Genomic DNA, 16864 nt, shown 5'->3' with positions numbered 1-16864 from the left:
GCAGGAATGTCATATAGATGTTTTCATTTTTTAGGCTGAAAAGAAAATTAGAGACACCTCGAGGCTAACATGTTAAAGGATTATTCTTTTATGAACTTCCCATGTGGGCCATCTTTTTACCTTTTAAAAAATGCAAAGGTTTATAACTTTAACACATTGTCCATTATTTTTCTCAAATTATAACAGTTATTTCTCATGAACCATAAAATATGTTTTCATGTAAGTAAATATGGAAACATAAAGTTACATGTAGGCTTAATATATTAACTATAACTAGTGATATCTGCATCATTTGTCAAATTCTTTTATGTAGATGCGCAGACAGGTAATTTCCATTCTGAATAGGTACCAATATCATTTATGAATATTTATGTACTTGTAATTTTAATTAGTTTTTCCCTTAGTTGAATTCTACCCACGTTCACTAATTTCTGATTTTATCATCTACTAATTCTTTTTAAAATTTATTTTATTTTTTATTTATTTTTGGCTGCATTAGGTCTTCGTTGCAGCACGCAGGCTTCTCACTGCAGTGGCTTCTCTTGTTGCGGAGCACGGGCTCTAGGCATTCGGGCTTCAGTAGTTGTGGCACGTGGGCTCAGTAACTGTGGCTTGTGGGCGCTAGAGTGCAGGCTCAGTAGTTGTGGTGCACGGGCTGCGCCACTGCGCCACCAGGGAAACCCTCATCTACTAATTCTTATTATCTGTATGGGAAATCGATATTGAAACTTTGAAGTCAGTGTAATGGTAGCATTGCCATTTTGCTATTCCTTTAATGTGCTTCTATTTGCCTAAGGAGAAATATGTCATGTCACTTAAAAGTAAGTATCAGAAACTGAAGAGTAATATAGTTGTGGATGAAATGTAAGAGATTTTATTTAGATAGTAAAAATTGAATTTTAATGGTATTTTATCTTTTACAGTTAAACGAAGGCATATGATATACTGAAATGCACACTTGTCACCAAAATACTTTATTACCAAAAATAATAAGGCAATTTGAGAGTATCAACCTATGAACAAATGTATAATTGACTATCATTTCAGTTTTCAGAGCATGCTTCATACTCAAGCATATCTTTAATTTAACCCTAAAACAGTCTTTAATAGTTGAGTGGTAGTCTCAGATTCTATATTCACTATTTTTTGTGAATAAGGAAAAATAAACTATGTGCACTCTACCCTTTAAAGTTATGATTTACCAAGTCTTATTCTACTTAGGGTGATAAAGAATTATTACATTTAGTTTTAAACTCTTCAAATTATGATATCTTAAATATTTTGGTTAGCTCTTGGTAGCCAAACCCAACTGGAATAAGCTTTCAAAGCTTTTAGATGAGTTGGGATAAAATATATAGAAATCTTAAAGTTGTATTTATTAGTCTTTGCATGCTCTTTCATATTGAATTCTGCCTTTCATTTATAAGTTTAAACATTTTTAAATGTGCTACTTGCTCATTAGGCTATTAAACTTGTCAATATATTATGAGGTAAATCAGTGTTAAATACTAATAGAAATTGAGGTACACAGAGGTTAAATGACTTGTTAAGTCATATTTCATACACCATTCCTTTTGAAGGGATTATCTTGCTCAAATTTGTACTAACCGAATACAACTGTTTGTATGGGAATTGAAATCACATTTTCTTTGTACTCCATGGAAGACTGAGCCCGTGAGATTGATAACTACACTAAATACTATCTCAGGAATTTCAAGAAGCAGAATGAGCCTGCAGGGTAATGGAGGTCCTTCATTCGCTTATTCCACAGACAGATTCTGGAACTTGGCAGCTATATTCAATAGCTAGTGTAACTGAGAGAACAGTTGGTGCGTGGGTTTGGACAGATTTTGCCTACTTAGTGATCCAGGTCTTTCCATGGGGAATTTCACATAGCATGAAGCATGCTGCAAACTCTCTTTAGAGAAAATCTGGACAGGAGATGATAACACCCAAAACAATAACAGCAATATTTTTTTGCTTCTCATTGCCCTTGCAAACAAAGTGATTTCTTAACCCACTGCTCAAGGAGGAGTAATTATTGCAAAGAGAGTATCAGATTTGGGGATTTATTTTGGTGACTGTGTGGTTTCGTTAAATTACATATTCAAGAAAAGTAATGTATAAAGCTGATTCCATTCAGCTTTATAACATGAGCAAATTTTCCAGAATCCACAATTAAAATTTTAAAATTTCAGATCTCCTTGAATATTGTATAACTGTATTGAGAGGCCACCTCGACCAATTTTACTTCTCTGAATCACAATACTTTTCCAGTGTTTGTCCTCTGTCTTTATACGGGTTCTCAGAATTTACCTAGAACTACTTCCTCTTTCTATAATGTCTGAATATTTAGAATATCTAATAGAGTGTCAAGTATGCATTATCATATTTTGTCAGGATGTGCCACTAATATACATCCATCTGGTTTTATTTATTTTAAACTCTTTTATTTAAACTTCAAAGTTTGATGAAATGAATTTTTGTCTCACCATTCTTGTAATATCCAGATTCTGTAAAACAGATCTATTTAAAATATGTGCTGCAATCTATATAATATGAATTGATTTCAGCTGAGAAAGTAGTTTTGAAGACTGTTGGTTTTATATTATGCAAATTACTTTCTCTAGTAAAGTAGCATTTTCCGGAATTCAGAATATCCTGTAGTTACATTTACAATTTCTTCTTAACAAAATAACAGGACACGTAGTCTGACAAGTAAGAGAGTATTTCCATATAAAGTGGAACAACATATTTGAAACTGGAACAGTCTTAGAGAATCCAGATTATGTGGACTCCATATCTATAATCCCAGGAAGTACCAAATAGTCGTTTGGTAAGATCATTAAAGGAAGGCTACTGCAAAAATATTCTTAAGATGTGAATTGACCTATGATTTTTATTTAAATGCATTCCTTACATCCACAAAAAAGTTACTCATTTATTTGACCACTAAATAAGCTAATATTATTTTTTTAATTGAATTTTAGTTGATGTACAGTATTATACAAGTTACAGGTATACAACATAGTGATTCACAAATTTTAAAGGTTATATTCCATTAATAGTTACTACATAATACTGGCTATATTCCTTGTGTTGTACAATACATCCTTGTTAGTGAGCTAATATTGAAATGTCTGTTCTGTGTCAGGCACTCTAGTAGGTACTTGGGACCAAAAAGAGAGAATCTCTGCCCTTATGGAGCATGAGTCTTGTCAAGAAGACAGGTATTGATCAAATATTCATGCTTATTTAGGTAAAAGTAACTGTGATATCTGCTATAAAAGATAAGTATATTGTGCTATTAGAACAGCTCAGAGGGACATTTTATTTTGTCAGGCAATTCAGAAAAGTATTCCCTAAGGAAGTTATTTTACAGCTGACTTCTCAAGAACAGGGAGGAGTTAACCAGTTGAAAAGGGATGGAAAGACCTGTTATAATGAAAAAATTTTAAACCAGTAAATATATTGCAAAATCTTTTCAACTACTGATTTTAAATATCATTACTAACCCTATAAGTCTATAGCTTGTGAAATTTAGAATTTACATTTCTCTGTTGGCTGCCTGCAGTGAGAGTATTTGGCTTATGTGTGGATGTGTTCACCAGTTGGGTGTGTATGGTAACAAATATGCTTCTTCCCCATGGTAAAATGAGTTTCTTTGTGGATAATTGCTCTCAAGAGTTACCACTGAGCCTCAACTATTTTCTATGTTGGCAAGTCCCCAGAAGGTTCCAAAAGAGGAAATGCATGTCCATCTTTAGCTCTTTGATTCTATGTGTGATATTTTAGTCACGAAGTAATTTCCAGCTGGCAAGCTTGACATACATATTCAACAGCAACTAAATGTTGTTGCTGCATCTATTACATAAGCTGCAAAGAAACTCAGTCAAGCGATGCTCCAAAATTTATAAAAGTTTTAATACTCAAACATTTGGTATTTTTATCATAAAAATCTGAGTCTCATTTATGATTGATTTGATTGTTCACATTACAGCCCTTCCCTTCCCCAGATCCATATAGTTTGTTTATTTTCCTGGCTCCCGTATGTTACATCTTCAGAGTTGGGCCATTTTCCCAGAAGTCAGGCCATGGAGGAAGTTGAGTGATAGGGAATCTTTTATGAGGAGAATCAGGCGAGTTGGAATTTAAGACCTACCAGAGGGAGGTCAGTTAGTCCAACTCTGTCCAGTTATAAACAAGAACACTGGTAACAAGGAACATCAAATGATTGCTCAAGGTCACACAGGTGGTTAGGACACAGCTGAGGTGCATAAACCACCTTCTCCAGAATCTGTCCAGTATAGTTTGTATTATACATTTATAGGATAGTGATTAAAATCATCACTTGAAACCCATGAAATTAAAAATGGTTTTGGACTACGTTTAAGTATTGCTACAATTTGGGTATACAATGAAAGTAATTACTCCTATGTCCTTACATCTTTTATCTTATGTTCTTTGACTATCTAAAGCTCAGAAATTTGTCTAGTTAGCAGGGGTGAGTGTGTTTATAAGTAGAAATAAGGTAAATAGATCGCAAGCAATCATCAGCTTAGCAAAGTATATGATGGGGTTTACACGTAAGGAAAGCCTATAGGCTTTCTCAGTAAAAAGAAGAAAAAGGGCCACATTTTCAGCCCAGACCAGGTGAGATTTTCAGGTCAAATTACTGAAGCAGCAGCTATGATCCTACAGTAAATTCTAAGCCTCATAAAGTTTGTGATTAAATCCTTACAAATTCTATTGATTTTCCTATGAGTGTCTCCTAATGGGCCTGATTCTTCTACTAAAATATGGATGGAAAGGGGATCACAATATAAAGATGCCTATCTGCTGGCTTTTCTTCTAGTAGAAAGTGCTGTGTCTACAAAAGAGTTGTATTTTAAACCTTCAGTTCCCTTTTTTCCAAGGCTTTGTGCTCACCGATTATAAGCATGCACATTTTAAAAATGTAGATTTAAGTATGGCTCACCCCTCTACGCTAGTCAACATGAGGCATCCTCTTTCTGAGTGAATTCCTGGATTCATATACTCAGAATCTCCTCAATTCTAAAATGCTAAGTAGAATATATCTTAATGCATATACCCTTGCCTTAAAGGCACATGATCCACGTGGATCCACGATCCACAGTTGTATTTAGGTACAATTTCTCTGTCTTTTGAACTCCTTTGATCTATGTATCTGTGACTTACAATTAGCCTCTCTAGAGGGTTGGTTGTGGAGAAATATCTGTAGAATCCCAAAGCGAAATCAAGAATTCATCCTTTTTCCAAAGCTGTTCTTCCTCTGCTGTACTTGACAGCCACACTCTGAGCCCAGGAACCCCACTCACATCCTCAGATCAGACTAAGTGCTCCACTCTTCCTTACTCCTCCTCTGCAGGGTCAAAGCTCCAACAGTCTACTTTTAAGTGTCCTCCTCTTTCTCCCTTCTTCTCAAACCCACTCACAACTTCACTAGTACAAGACAAGATCATTTTCCCTTTGGATTCCTTCCTAGATGCCAAGCTTCTCAAATTGCCTCTCTCCTGCTGCATAAGGTCTGCCTAAAATTCTCTCTCCCTCTCTCCCCCTCTTCTCTTCTTCCCTCCCTCTCTCCCTCTCTCATCCTCCCTCTCTCCCTCTCCCTCTCTTCTACATGGAATTGTTCTAAATATAAAATATGTTTGTAAGATTCCATTAATAACAATATTATGTCCAACGTCTTTGCATTGAATAGCTACTTAATTCTTCATGAATTCCATTTATGTGTAGGTATATTACTGTTCCAAAAGGAGCAGTCAGAAGCCAGTGCCTTTGCCAGTTCTCATTAGACTGGGTAATCTAAAGCTTGAATTAAAATATAAAATAGAAACAATAATTCTCTGCTTCACGATGCAAGAAAACTGGTTCCTTTGTTGATAATTTTGAGTTTATTTAACTTATGTTTTATTGTTCAGTAATCATAACAGAAATAGATTTTTAAGTTATAGCCATGATCCTTCTTCTCCATTTTCTACTGCTACATATGTACACAGAATTTTGTGTAACTGTAATAATAGCGTAAATGCACTTCTGTATTTTTTCATGTTTTATGAATTTTGGCATATTGATAGAGTTTCAGAATCTTTTCAGTAGTTACATACTATTTCACCACATCCATAAACCTCACCTTTTTAACCAACTCTCTATTTTTGGATAATCAGGTTAATAGCATTCTTTAAATTACAATGAATAATGTTACAATGAAAATGTTCTCGTATTATGATTTTTCCTCATTTTGTTTACATCCTTGGGGCAAATTTCCAGTAGAATCATTGAATATCAACACTATGATTAATACTGTGTATATTTCTTGAAATGTGTTACCACATCATGTACTGAATTTTCAACAGTGTGCACTGTCACCAGGGGATGGCTACGCTTGTTTCAGCCCACCTTCAACAGAATAGACTATTGGAAAGACTTTAAGTTTGTTGTTTTAATAAAGTGGTACCTCGTTATGTGTTTATAGTTTGAATTTCTTTCACAACTAAGGAATTGAACATTTTTTTGTATGTTTGTTGACTAATTTTACTTGTGTTTTTTTAATTCATGTCCCTGCCCTTTAAATATTGGTCTTTAATTCAATGAATACTGTTTTAATTTTTAATCTCTGTGGCTTCTTTATACAATATAGCTTTTAATTTTTAAAACTATTGCTGCATATATTTTTTTCAGGATGGTTTCCATTTGAATTGCATTATTTTTGTTATAAGGGTTTTTTTTATATCATGATCTATCTTTATGGTTTCTTTTAGTTTCAATGTTATCCAGCAAAATATGTTGTTAGTTTCTAATTTGATTTCTGTATGTATGTTAATTCTTTGATCCCTTTGGTCTTCATTTTAGTATTAAAAATCCATTTTATAATAGAAATATGTTTTTGTGGTTATGGGAATAATTCAGTTGCACAGAAGAAAAATTTTTGATGCAGAAGCGATAGTACATGATCGCAACAGCCAAGTCTTTGAGTGGGAGAAGTTGGCTATTATTCAGTACACAAGTGGACTGCTTAGCTTTAGGTAGTAGTAGCGGTAGTTCAGTCATAGTAGCAAGAGGAGAGGAAAAGTACATGGCTTTAGGAGGCAGAATGGTAAATGTGGTAGTGGAATCTCAGTGATCCACTAAGAGTGAGGAGAGAGCAAGGGTTCTTGGATGTTTGTGGAAAGAGAAAACAGGAATATAAAATAATACTCTCAGATCATAGGGACCAAGTGCTTAGTGAACTGTGGAGACGGCTGTCCATATGGAGGGCCCTTTTGACATTTGTGGCCATTATTTTAGATAACAACAGCCAGCATGGTGATGTTTTTTCCAGTCCTGTTGAGACACTAGGATACAGGCACAGAAGAGATAAGGAATTGGATTTACACAGGTTTGTCCTTGGCCAGGAGAGTATGACAAAGAGAGAGGCCAAGTATTTGAGGGTATATATAAAAAAAGAGATTACAGTCATGGACCATAGACTCTCAGGTAGTTAAAGAGAAAGAAAAGTTATGAATGAGGTCATTTAGAGAGAAAATGTGGGTCTCAGTGGATATAAGAAGGAGTGAGGTAAGGTAGTAGTCAAACAGCACGGTGCCTTTCAAAGAGCAGAATGCTTAAAATTGAGATTTAGAGTGAGTGCGCTTGTTGGTACCGACATGATCTAAGGTCAAACCATAGAAAGGGATGGCTGTTGTGGGAGGGAGGACAAACCCAAGGGAGAGTGGAGCTCAGAGCTGACAACCAAGACACTAACTAGGTCATCTACATAGTTATCAAGGTCACAAAAAATGAAGACAGTAGTGATTGCAAAGAGAAAAAAGCAGTGGGCTAAGAAATGTAAATCCAGTATTGATAGTAATTTCCAGTAAGATTGTATCATTAAAGATTTCTGTTAATAGTTTTGAAAGTGTCTGCTTCTCCATATCTTGCCAATAGCAGGTATTATCAGTATGCTTAATCGTTATCAATCTCCTGGGTGAAATCATCTTGGGATTGGATTTCCCTTTTCTAACAACAAGTACAGTTGATCATCTTTTCCTGTCTAGTCATTTGTATTTCCTTTTCAAATCATGAGTTTGACCATTTTTCTGCTGATGTGTTCACCTTTTTTGAAATCTTCCTGGAATAGAGAAATTCCCTCTGAGATATAAACTGCCTTGCAAGTGCTTTCCAAATTTTTTTTATTAGTTATCTATTTTATACATATTAGTGTATATATGTCAATCCCAATCTCCCAATTCATCCCACTACAACCCCCCCACCCCGGCTTTTCCCCCTTGCTGTCCATACCTTTGTTCTCTGCATCTGTGTCTCTATTTCTGCCTTGCAAACTGGTTCATCTGCACCATTTTTCTAGATTCCACATGTATGCATTAATAGACTATATTTGGAAATTTGTTTTTCTCTCTCTGACTTCACTTTGTATGACAGTCTCTAGGTCCATTCACATCTCTACAAATGACCAAATTTCATTCCTTTTTATGGCTAAGTAATATTCCATTGTATATATGTGCCACATTTATCCTTTCGTCTGTCGATGAGCACTTAGGTAGCTTCCATGACCTGACTATTGTAAATAGTGCTGGAATGAACATTGGGGTGAATGTGTCTTTTTGAATTATGGTTTCCTCTGGGTATATGCCCATCAGTGGGATTGCTGGGTCATATGGTAGTTCTATTTTTAGTTTTTTAAGGAACCTCCATACGGTTCTCCATAGTGGCTGTATCAATTTACATTCCCACCAACAGTACAAGAGGGTTCCCTTTTCTCCATGCCATCTCCAGCATTTGTTGTTGTAGATTTTCTAATCATGCAAATTCTAACTGATGTGAGGTGATACCTCATTGTAGTTTTGACTTGTATTTAATGTGCCTCTTGGCCATTTGTATGTCTTCATTGGAGAAATGTCCATTTAGGTCTTCTGCCCATTTTTTGATTGGGTTGTTTGTTTTTTTAATATTAAGCTGCATGAGCTGTTTATATATTTTGGAGATTAATCCTTTGTCCGTTGATTCGTTTGCAAATATTTTCTCCCATTCTGAAGGTTGTCTTTTCATCTTGTTTATAGTTTCCTTTGCTGTACAAAAGCTTTTAAGTTTCATTAGGTCCCATTTGTTTATTTTTGTTTTTATTTTCATTTCTCTAGGAGGTGGGTCAAAAAAGATCTTGCTGTGATTTATGTCAAAGAGTGTTCTTCCTATGTTTTCCTCTAAGAATTTTATAGTGTCTGGCCTTACACTTAGGTGTTTAATCTACTTTGAGTTTATTTTTATATATGGTATTAGGGAGTGTTCTAATTTCACTCTTTTACATGTAGATGTCCAGTTTGCACAGACCACATATTGAAGAGGCTGTCTTTTCTCTATTGTATATTCTTGCCTCCTTTATCAAAGATAAGGTGACCATATGTGCGTAGGTTTATCTCTGGGCTTTCTATCCTGTTCCATAGATCTATATTTCTGTTTTTGTGCCAGTACCATACTGTCTTCATTACTGTAACTTTGTAGTATACTCTGAAATCAGGAAGCCTGATTCCTCCAGCTCCGTTTTTCGTTCTCAAGATTGCTTTGGCTATTCGGGGTCTTCTGTGTTTCCATACAAAGTGTGAAATTTTTTGTTCTAGTTTTGTGAAAAATGCCAGTGGTAGTTTGATAGGGATTGCATTGAATCTGTAGATTGCTTTGGGTAGTAGAGTCATTTTCACAATGTTGATTCTTCCAATCCAAGAACATGGTATATCTCTCCATCTGTTTGTATCATCTTTAATTTCCTTCATCAATGTCTTATCGTTTTCTGCATACAGATCTTTTGTCTCCTTAGGTAGGTTTATTCCTAGGTATTTTATTCTTTTTGTTGCATTGGTAAATGGGAGTGTTTCCTTAATTTCTCTTTCAGATTTTTCATCATTAGTGTATAGGAATACAGGAGAGTTCTGTGCATTAATTTTGTATCCTGCTACTTTACCAAATTCATTGATTCGCTCTAGTAGTTTTCTGGCAGCATCTTTAAGATTCTCTATGTATACTGTCATGTCATCTGCAAACAGTGACAGTTTTACCTCTTCTTTTCCAATTTGTATTCCTTTTATTTCTTTTTCTTCTCTGATTGCTGTGGCTAGGACTTCCAAAACTATGTTGAGTAATAGTGGTGAGAGTGGACATCCTTGTCTTGTTCCTGATCTTAGAGGAATGCTTTCAGTTTTTCACCATTGAGAATGATGTTTGCTGTGGGTTTGTCGTATATGGACTTTATTATTTTATGTAGGTTCCCTCTATGCCCACTTTCTGTAGAGTTTTCATCATAAATGGGTGTTGAATTTTGTCAAGAGTCTTTTCTGCATCTTCTGAGATGATCATATGGATTTATTCTTCAGTTTCTTAATATGGTGTATCACACTGATTGATTTGCGTATACTGAAGAGTCCTTGCATCCCTTGGATAAATCCCACTTGATCATGGTGTATGATCCTTTTAATGTTTGTTAGATTCTATTTGCTAGTATTTTGTTGAGGATTTTTGCATCTATATTTACCAGTGATGGTGGTCTGTAATTTTCCTTTTTTGTAGTCTCTTTGTCTGGTTTTGGTGTCTGGTGGCCTCATAGAATGGGTTTGGGAGTGTTCCTTCCTCTGCAATTTTTTGGAAAAGTTTGAGGAGGATGGGTGTTAGCTCTTCTCTAAATGTTTGATAGAATTTACCTGTGAAGCCATCTGGTCCTGGACTTTTGTTTTTTGGAAGATTTTTGATCACAGTTTCAATTTCATTACTTGTGATTGATCTGTTCACATTTTCTATTTCTTCCTGGTTCAGTCTTGGAAGGTTATACATTTTTAAGAATTTCTCCATTTCTTCCAGGTTGTCCATTTCATTGGCATAGAGTTGCTTGTAATAGTCTCTTATGATGCTTTTTTCTGCAGTGTTGGTTGTAACTTCTCCTTTTTCATTCCTAATTTTATTGCTTTGAGTCCTCTGCCTCTTTTTCTTGATGAGTCTGGCTAAAGGTTTATCAATTTTGTTTATCTTCTCAAAGAAGCAGCTTTTAATTTTATTGGTCTTTGCTATTGTTTTCTTTGTTTCTATTTCATTTATTTCTGTTCTGATCTTTATAATTTCTTTCCTTCTGCTACCTTTGGGTTTTGTTTGTTCTTTTCTCTAGCTCCTTTAGGTGTAAGGTTAGATTGCTTATTTGAGATTTTTCTTGTTTCTTGTGGTAAGATTGTATTGCTATAAACTTCCCTCTTAGAACGGCTTTTGCTGCATCCCATAGGTTTTGGATCATCATGTTTTCATTGTCATTTGTTTCTAGGTATATTTTGATTTCCTCTTTGATTTCTTCAGTGATCTCTTAGTTATTTAGTAACATATTGTTTAGCCTGTATGTGTTTATGTTTTTCACGTTTTCTTTTCCCTGTAATATATTTCTAATCTCATAGCACTGTGGTCGGAAAAGATGCTTGATATGATTTCAATTTTCTTAAATTTACTGAGGCTTGATTTGTGACCCAAGATGTGATCTCTCCTGGAGTATGTTCCATGTACACTTGAGAAGAAAGTGTAATCTGCTGTTTTTGGATGGAATGTCCTATAAATATCAATGAAATCTATCTGGTCTATTGTGTCATTTAAAGCTTGTGTTTCCTTAATTTTCTGTCTGGATGATCTGTCCATTGGTGTAAGTGAGGTGTTAAAGTCCCCCACCATTATTGTGTTACTGTCGATTTCCTCTTTTATAGCTGTTAGCAGTTGCCTTATGTATTGAGCTGCTCCTATGTTGGGTGCATATATATTTATAATTATTGTATCTTCTTTATGGATTAATCCCTTGATCATTATGGAGTGTTCTTCCTTGTCTCTTGTAACATTCTTTATTTTAAGGTCTATTTTATCTGATAATGAGTATTGCTACTCCAGCTTACTTTTGCTTTCCTTTTGCATGGAATATCTTTTTCCACCCCCTCACTTTCAGTCTGTATGTGTCCATAGGTCTGAAGTGGGTCTCTTGTAGACAGCATATTTATGGGTCTTGTTTTTGTATACATTCAGTTAGCCTGTGTCTTTTGGTTGGAGCATTTAGTCCATTCACATTTAAGTAATTATCGTTATGTATATTCCTATTGCCATTTTCTTTATTGTTTTGGGTTTGTTTTTGTAGGTCCTTTTGTTCTCTTATGTTTCCCATTTAGAGAAGTTCCTTTAGCATTTGTTGTAGTGCTGGTTTGGTGGTGCTGAAATCTCTTAGTTTTGCTTGTCTGTAAAGCTGTTGACTTCTCCATTGAATCTGAATGAGATCCTTGCTGGGTAGAGTAATCTTGGTTGTAGATTCTTCCCTTTCATCACTTTAAGTATATCTCGTGCAACCCCCTTCTGGCCTGTAGAGTTTCTGCTGAGAAATCAGCTGTTAACTTATGGGAGTTCCCTTGTATGTTGTTGGTTGTTGTTCCCTTTTGGCTTTTAATAATTTTACTTTGTCTTTAATTTTTGTCAGTTTGATTACTGTGTGTCTCGGCATGTTTCTCCTTGGGCTTATTGTGGCTGGGACTCTGCCCTTCCTTGACTTGGGTGGCTATTTCCTTTCCCAGGTTAGGGAAGTTTTTGACTATAATCTCTTCAAATATTTTATCAGGTCCTTTCTCTCTTCTCCTTCTGGGTCCCCTATGATGCAAATGTTGGTTCATTTTATGTTGTCCCAGAGGTCTCTTAGGGTGTCTTCATTTCTTTTCATTCTTTTTTCTTTATTCTCTTCTGTGCTAGTGATTTCCACCATTCTGTCTTCCAGGTCACTTAGCCGTTCTTCTGCCTCAGTTATTCTGCTATTGATTCCTTCTAGTGTAGTTTTCATTTCAGTTATTGTATTGTTCATCTCTGTTTGTTTGTTCTTTAATTCTTCTAGGTCTTTGTTAAACATTTCTTGCATCTTCTCGATCTTTTCCTCCATTCTTTTTCTGTGCTCCGGGGTCATCTTCACTATCATTATTCTGAATTCTTTTTCTGGAAGGTTGCCTATCTCCACTTCATTTAGTTGTTTTTCTGGTGTTTTATCTTGTCCCTTCATCTGGTACATAGTCCTCTGCCTTTCATCTTGTCTGTCTTTCTGTGAATGTGGTTTTCTTTCCACAGGCTGCAGGATTGTAGTTCTTTTTGCTTCTGCTGTCTGCCCTCTGGTGGATGAGGCTATCTCTGGACATTGAGAGGAGACTCCTGTGGGTCATGCCTTAGTGAAAGCAGCCAGGGGAGACAAAGGCCTATTCTGTGTTAGTGTTGGAGGGTCTGCTGCAGAGGCAGGTCCAATTATTTTATATTGATATTTTATTGAAATATTAATAAATCTTCCCATTCTTAAAAATAAACATTACAATTAGTATATATTTAGTAATCAATTAACTGTGTAGATAAAGCGTCAGATTGATATATTTTTTATTTGGATTTTATTCTTCTAAAGGACCAAAATGTATTATATATGAGTTAAATATTTTTTAAACTTTATAGTGGCTGTAGTTAGTACAAGGAAAAAGACAGATCTTAAGTTTAAAAGCCTTTTACTTGACTTAATTTGAATAGCTTAGGTTCTCAACAGCAACCCCACACATATATAGGCAGTACTGCTTCAGATAAATTTGTTGGATTTTTTCGTAGAAAATGAGAGTTAAATTAATGTAACACTAAGAGAAATGCAACTTTATTCACTATTTTCCTGACTGATGAAAAGGTATTAAGAACTCACAAATGGAGTGCTTTTAAAAGATAAACAATTTCAGAAGTCTTCACACATTGATTTTCTCCATATCTTAAAACTTCTCTAATAACATGCTTCACTAAAATTTTCATTTATTGTCTAGCTCCAAGGATAATGAAATCTGATTTGCTATATACACAGTAGAATTTTTTTTTTAACTGCATCAAAGGCATATCCTAGCTCTGCTAAAGGGCCTGTGCCACAGTCAATATAAAAGCACAAAAAATCCCATCAGTTTAATAATAATAAAACCCCCAAAATGGAAAACTGAGGGTGCAGGGAAGAGGCCCCTGGGCCAGGGGCATGGGGAGCCCTGCTCATGGCACCAGGCCTGGCCACAGGGCTCCCCTGGTATTGCTGTTGCTATGAGGTTGGGGGTCAGCAATTGTCCTGTGGGAGCCATGGTTCACCTGGGTTGAGGACCCTTACTTCTTCTGGGGTGTGCTCAGCTTCTGCATGCCCTGGATCTTGCTCAGCAGACCAGAGATGAAAGCCTCACTGGGTTTGTAACAGTCAACCAGCAGCTTCTTGACCCTGGCAGCTCGGGTGTCATTCACCACTCTCCAAGTCCGGGAGTTCATCCACATCAATTTCCAGCTCCAGGATCTCCTCTTCCTGGCAGTTGTAGAGGTGAGTGAGCTGCTCCAGGATCCACTCCTCCAGGTTGAGGTGCTTCTGTAGCTCCTTGCGGTTGTACTTGACTGTGACCTTCCCTTGGCGCCTCACTGGTCCCTCATCGTCTGCACCACCTGGGCCCTCGCCTGCAGCCCCAGGGCGGCTCTGAAAGTAGACGCAGGGCCCTGGGCCACCACTCCCTGGTCCAGGGGCCAGAGCCACCAATACCGCACCCCCCGCGGGGCCAAGTATGTGTGTCAGGCTCCTCCCTGTGCTGCCGCCTCCGGAACGCCTGCCGGCTGGCTCCAGACCATTAGCTAGGGTTAGCTCATGAGCTCAGCTCCACAGGGCTCCTCATGGCTCCGCGGCAAGAGTGGTGGCGGTGGGCGTGCCTGGGGGCAGATGCAGCATGTGGAGTCTCCAGAGCTGGCCTGGCCACACCCCGCCCCCTCCCTGCCAATCCCTAGAATTTTTCTATATATTAAATTGATAATACTTATCTGGTAGCAGCATTCAGTGTCATGCAATATGTATTGATGCTATTGTTATCTGCCTTTGGAATAAGTCTGTGAGGTACTTCAGCTTGAAAGAAGCAATAAATGAACCAAAAAATAAATGATAACTAATGAGACAGTGAAGAGAACAGGGTAAATTCCCAGATTTCAAATGAACTGTACTATTTTGTGACTCCACTCATCCTCAGATTATCCTATATATATATATATTCAGTCACCAATGATACATCAGAAGATAATTATTTATATGTAGTGGTCTCCATAGTTATTTAGCCAATCCTTTTAGCCCTTGAATGATTAATTCCAATTCATTTATTCAAAGTTTTTTGAGCTCCTACTTTTTGCAAACACTGATGTGAACACTAGGGTTAACATGATAAAAAAAAAAAGCGGGGGGGAGTCTCCACATTATAGCTTGATTAGAGTAAGAGTTAATAAGAAAATACAAGGAATCATTAGTATGACTCCCGAGCTGAGTGAGAGGTCAGCATGGACTAATACTAGCAAGTGATAACTTACGTGTGTAATTGGAGTTTCCAAAGAAGTAAAGAGAGTCAGAGACAGTTGTTGAAATGGAAGATAGGTAAAGAAAATCTAATATGTGGAAGTAGAGTCCCTGGAGAAGGAAAAACAAAAGAAAGCAATAGAATTTATGTTTAAAACTGTAATAAAAGAAAATTTTATAGAAATAAAAGACTTCCAGGTACAAATTGACAAGGCTGACTTAATACTAGAAAATCAACTTGGAATTGTCAACTTTGAAACAGATCCTGGTAAAATTATTGGATCTTAAAGATAACGGAGATATCTTCAGTGTCTCTAGTCATAAAGTGATTAGGACCTATTTTTAAAAAGCCCCAGAAAACTCCCAAGCCCCTTCCACACTGTGAAGATAAAAGAAGTCACATTCTGCAAGACCGAAAGGGCCTCCACCAGAACATGACCATGCTGGAGGCTTGACCTTGGACTTCCTAGATCTAGAATGGTGAGAAATAAGTGTTTGTTGCTTATAAGCCACCTAGTCTATGGCATTTGGTTAGAGCAGCCCAAACAGACTAAGACAAAAGGCTAGTTTATTATTGGGAAATCCACTAATATCATATAACATATTAATAGGCATAAGAAGAAAAAGCAGATGATAGTCTCCGTGAATGCTGAAAAAGCATTTGACAAAATTCAATACATATAAACATTCAAGAACATAGAAATCAATGGATATTTCCCTTACCATATTTCATAAAAATAATTATATATTTTTATACATCTAGATATGTATGTGTATATATATTAAATATATATGAAATAGAGACCTAATGCAAATTTGGCAAAATATTGACCGTTGTTGAGTCTGAGTAAAGAATATATGGGAGTTCATTGTACTAGTCTTGCAACCTTTCTGTAATTTTTACATTATATCAAAATAAAATATTGTACAATTCACTATTTCTGAATAATAGAGATGAAAAATTGGCTAAACAGTGTCATTTTCTGTGTCTAATCCTTTTTAACCAAGTTGCTGTAATAGTCTTTTAATGGTAGTTCTTGTTACAACTACAATTAATTGTTACAATTACTGCCATTTATAAAGTATGTTTCAGTGATGGCATATTTATACAGTGTTATCTCACTGAGTTTTCACAAAACAACCTGAAAGGGGGATAGAGTTACAGTCCCATTTTACACAAGAGGAAACTGAGCCTTCTAGGAGTAAAATGGTTTGCCCAAGTTGACAGGGCAGTGAGTGATGGATTCAAGACAAAAATTCATGTCTCTGTCTCCCTTGCTGTCTCAAATCTTTCCTCCAGTGCATCCATCTAACCCCAAAGACATGAGTTTTTCTATACTTTTGCTTAAATGTGGGGATTATATCCTAGGCTTCTTTTGTATTCCCATAGCACAATATGTGGCTTGCACATCACAAACAATCAATAATACTTGTTGAATTAAGTTAAATTACAGTGTAGTATGAATAAATAAAAAGGGAAAG

The 16864-nt window shown here is 36.2% G+C and overlaps 1 protein-coding gene and 1 pseudogene across 1 annotated transcript in view; one reads left to right on the top strand and one right to left on the bottom strand.

The window, feature by feature from the left end:
• Positions 1 to 16864, top strand: part of LOC103078014 (protein unc-13 homolog C-like) — a 288547-nt gene that overhangs the window by 136933 nt on the left and 134750 nt on the right. The window lies entirely within an intron of this gene.
• Positions 14173 to 16864, bottom strand: part of LOC103078291 (protein phosphatase 1 regulatory subunit 14B pseudogene) — a 9603-nt pseudogene continuing 6911 nt past the window's right edge.

This window comes from Lipotes vexillifer, unplaced genomic scaffold, assembly GCF_000442215.2.
Source record: "Lipotes vexillifer unplaced genomic scaffold, Lipotes_vexillifer_v1.1 scaffold1709, whole genome shotgun sequence".
NCBI lineage: Eukaryota > Metazoa > Chordata > Mammalia > Artiodactyla > Lipotidae > Lipotes > Lipotes vexillifer.
This window is presented reverse-complemented; position numbering and strand designations above follow the sequence as displayed.